Source organism: Gastrolobium bilobum, unplaced genomic scaffold, assembly GCF_033153095.1.
Source record: "Gastrolobium bilobum isolate Gb01-03AN ecotype WA unplaced genomic scaffold, APGP_CSIRO_Gbil_v1 utg119263, whole genome shotgun sequence".
Taxonomy (NCBI): Eukaryota; Viridiplantae; Streptophyta; class Magnoliopsida; order Fabales; family Fabaceae; genus Gastrolobium; species Gastrolobium bilobum.
In genome coordinates, this window is record NW_026897375.1 from 4,827 (window position 1) to 9,652 (window position 4,826).

Genomic DNA, 4,826 nt, shown 5'->3' on the forward strand with positions numbered 1-4,826 from the left:
AAAAGGTTCTGGTGCTGAGCTCTAAATCTCCCAAATCGAACATTTTAGCGCCCTGCTGTGTGAAAAGGTTCTGGTGCTGAGCGCTAAAACGCCCAAATCGAATGTTTTAGTGCCCAAGACAGTTAAAAGTGGTTGCTCATCCGCCCAAGTTTAGCGCTAAAACGTCCAAGAATGAGCGTTTTAGCGCCCATGTCAGTTTCTGGTTGTTATTCAGTTGTATTTTGTAACTCTATATACGGCAAGGGCCTTCACATTTGGACATATTCTCTCTCACTCTCTCATTCTCTCTCTCAGATTCTAATCTGACCTTTCCCATCACACTAGGAGAGGGGAGATCAGATCAGATCTTTCATAGATTTGATCTGACTTCTCATTCTCTCTAAATTTCCAAATTCCTTAGGATTAGTTTATGTAATAGTTAGTACTTCTTTATGTAATTGTACTTGAAGATTGAAGACTCAACTATCATGACAATGGAGTTTGATCTTTCTTCTTCCTTTGTTTGTATTTCTATTATGTCTGAGTAGAGTCCTTTGTAGTCTGATTCAATGGAACTCAAGTTTGAATTTATGAATGGTTAATTAGATGTTTTGTTTATCTATTATGTGATTGTATGAAGTTGTCTTGATTAATTCTTCATGTTGATAAATAGTGTAGAACAGACATGTTTACATTATTTCTCTATTTTTGACAACTTCCTCATTAGTGTTCTAGTAGTCAAGACATTGATGCTAGGATTCTGATGTGGTCTTAAGACCTTAGTGATTAATGCATGTATTAAGAAAAGAATCACCAAGACATTGGGGTTTCTGATTAATGTATCTACCAGGGTAGTAAGATATTACATCTTGAGATGATAAGAAAAAGGTTGATCAACATCACATAGTAGGTAATTCATTACGGAAATTGGTTCATCCATAAATTCATGCTCGAGGGAAATTGACATCTGACTACTTGTTTAAATTTATAATTCACATTTTATTTGTTTATCTAGTTTTTATGCAATTCAACTTTATTTCTGGTGACAAGAAATCAATGTAATTAATGATCTTTTGATTGATTCAACTTAAGTATATATGGTTAGTCGGTGCTTTAACACAAATCCTCGTGGGAACGATCTTTACTCATCATTTTATTACTTGTTTGACTAGTACACTTGCTAAATCAACAACACTCTTTCCCCACAAAACAGTGAAGTCAGCCTTCAAACACTCAAACACAGAACCTCCAACTCAGAAAATGGCTTACTCACACCCTCACAAGGTTGCTCTCAAGTGTATAGAAAGCTAAGCAAGAAGAATCTAAAACAAAAATGGTGTCTTGAAGGGTTTCTCATGCATGAAGAACAAGGGAAGGAGGTGGCAGCAATTCACACTCAGAAACCCACATAGAAAGGCTGATTATGGCCTAGGGTTTTGTCCAAAAAGAGTATATATAGGCGGTTTAAAGTTAACCACACAGTATTAACATTAATAGCTACGCTTAGTTTTTTAATCCCAAACTTTGGATTCAGAACCTAGCCATTTTTCTAATATTTTTCATATTTTTATTTTATTTTTCGCAGCACTTTGCCGCTACACGCTTTTACGTAGCCAGTATCAGTTCTGACCCCAATTCTCATCATTTTGACTCCAAACTTGTTACACTAGTCCAATATATTATTCTAGTAATATATACACACTTTTCATAATTTTCCGGGATACTTCATCAGTACGCCTTTATACTGTGAGGCAAAACCAATATCTGCACTTTTCGTCAGAAAAGCGACTTTCAACATTATTAATTACTTACCATAATTATTTAAGCCTTCTCATAATTATTAGGGTCAATTATGGAATTATTTCCTAAATCTCATAATTAATTTATTTAATTTCCTAAATTAACGGTGCAGGTTCTTACACCAACAGTCATCTATAGTATTGCCATTGCCATCTTGGAAGACACAATATTTGGTTCTATCCAAATCACCTCTATTCTTAATGGGCCTAGGTCTTTCGACGTTACACAACTCGGTTTGTGCAACCTTTTTTCCAAATTCGAGATCTGGAAACATTGAGAGGAGCATAACTGTTGAATTTAGTTCTAGACTAACGTTCGTTTAACCTGTTGTTTTGAGAGTCGACTGCTTTCTTCGGCCCCTACCAATCTCTGTCCTTATTCTTCTTGTTAAAGCTTTGGCAACATGGGCTCCGACCTCGAGATTCGCCATATACACCCTGCATGTCTTCAACATCAATATACTTCTCTGACCTTCTTTTGAACTCCTCCAAGTCATTGACAGGGTTCTTTTAAATAGACCTGGCCAGTAGGGACCCACCATCCAACCCTGAAATGATTAAATGCAGATGAACTGGCTCATTTAAATTTTGCACCTTGAGGGCAGTTTCCTTGAAACGATTGAGGTACTTTCGCAACGTTTCAGCCTCCTTATGCCAAATTCGACCTAATGCATAGGCAGGCATGGGATGGGCCTTCCTAGTAGCAAAGTTTAGTAGAAAGGTATGAGCTAGGTCCTTGAATGAGTCAATCGAGTTCCAAGGCAGCCTAGCGATCTAGGCCATCGCCTAACCTGTTAAGGTAGTTGCGAAAATTCTGGCCTTGATGGGTCCAGTTATTCCATTGAAGAGCATTTCGGTCTTGAACACCTCTAAATGGGCGTCGGGGTCTTGACTCCCATCATAAAAAGGTATTTTGGCTTTTTTGAACCTCGGCAGAATCGCTAAGTTAATGAGCCTCTCAGCAAACGACCTGTCATTAACGTCTTCATCGTAGAGATAGTTGTGTCCTTGGTTATTACCCTGACCTCCGTTTTCATGGTGGTTCTCATCTTGAGTACCTCGGCCATGATCATTTGCTTGATTATGGCCTTCCTATGCTACTCGTCCTGCTCGGCCTTCAGCATTCTGGTTTCGTAGCCCGACTTTCAATGCTTCAATCCTTTGAGCATCTAGTTGCTGTTGAGTTGGAAATTTGTTCTCCATCTCTTGCATCCTTTGAAGGATTGCATTCAGGGTAGTGTTATCTATATGGCTATCGGCTCTGGGTTGTTCATCTGGTGGAGGCTGACGCGTTGGATCCGGTGCAGCGTTACCTCGGGTTATGATATGCAATGACTCAATACCTGCCTCATCGACCTGCACTTTCACCAAAATTGGATTTTCGAGGTCTTGGAGATGGTCGACGGTAGATGGATGTGGTGGCTGGGGTTGAGTATTGCTAGATGTCGCACGAGTGTTTGTCATCGTGGACTGGGAATTGAATTTTACGGCTTCCCACAGACAGTGCCAATTTTACGGAATAGAAAAAAGAATAAATTTTTTTTTTTTTTTTGTTTCCGGGAACAAAATGAGAAACAGTTATCTCTCTCAAATACTATCCACTACTACCTTCATCACCATCATCCCGACACGATCCTCGTCACCATCGTCGCCGCCTTCGTCGTACCACTAGTCGTTGTCACCACCACCACTATGTCACCGCCACTATCACCACCTCCCTACAAATCTCCATCATCACCGCAATCACTACCACCATGCCACTATCACCACCATCATCATAGCTACTGCCTTCACCACCACTATTGCCACCACCACTACCATCGCCGCAGCCACTGCCATCACCACTACCATCATGCCATCACCATCATCAACACGCCATCGCCATCGCCACCAAGCCACCACCATCACCACCACTGTCGCAGCCATGACCGTCACCACCGCCACCACCACCACCATTGCAACCACTATCACCGCTGCCGCCACCATTACTACCACTATCGTCGTAGCCGCCACGCCACTGCCATCACCACCACCTTCACCACTATCATCACCACGCCACTGCCACCCGCCACCATTAATACCACCGCTGTCGCCGCCGCCGCCACCACCATCACACCATATGAAAAGGAAAATGATGATCCGAAAAAAAAGTATGTTTAATAGGAATTTTTGTTTTTATTATTTGTTCTGTTATCAAACACAATTCTCATTCTCGAATTTAAAATAGAACATGTTATCAAACACATTTTTTTTCAGAAACTATTCCAAGGAACAAAAATAGAAAAGAATTATTTTTTTAGAAATAGTGCTAGGAAAAAGAATGGTTGTCATGTACACCCTTATTTGATGCACATATATTGAAATGGGATTTTGTCTAAGAGGGTTAGCAAAACTCCAAAACTTAGAATTTAGAGTAAAGCCTCTTTTGGGTCCTTAACAAAAAACACAGTCCCTACTTTCGTCCCTTATAAAAAAAGTCAACTTTTGGTCCATTTACAATTCTAGTTCTTTGAAAACGTGGTCCCTCAAAAATTCAATGAAGACCCAATTTAGTCCCCAAAAAGGACTAATATGATTTTTTTGTAAGGGAGGAAAATAGGGACTGTATTTTTTTGTTACGGACCTAAAAGGGGCTTTACTCTAGAATTTATAAATTTGAAAATATATTTGAGAGTAAAGCCCATTTTGGACTTAATAAGAAATATGGTCCCCACTTTCGTCTCTTACAAAAAAAATGAGTAAACACCCATTTTAGTCCCTGGCAATATCCACGAAGCTCATTTCGTCCCTAGCAATAAAAAAGGGACATATTGGTCCCTTAAAAAACAAAAAACAAGCCATGTTCATCCTTCTGTTAAATCCCACCCAACGGCCCAACTAAAGGTGCACAGTTGGCACGTTAGTTTGCTGTCGCGGATTGGATGTGGTCCACCGTGGATCTTGAGATGACGATGTTTTGATAATGGCATGCATCTCCATGGTCGTGTGGACACCTGAACTTTGAATCAGTTGCATGTCCAATGATTTAGGGTAAATTGGGAACCCTAA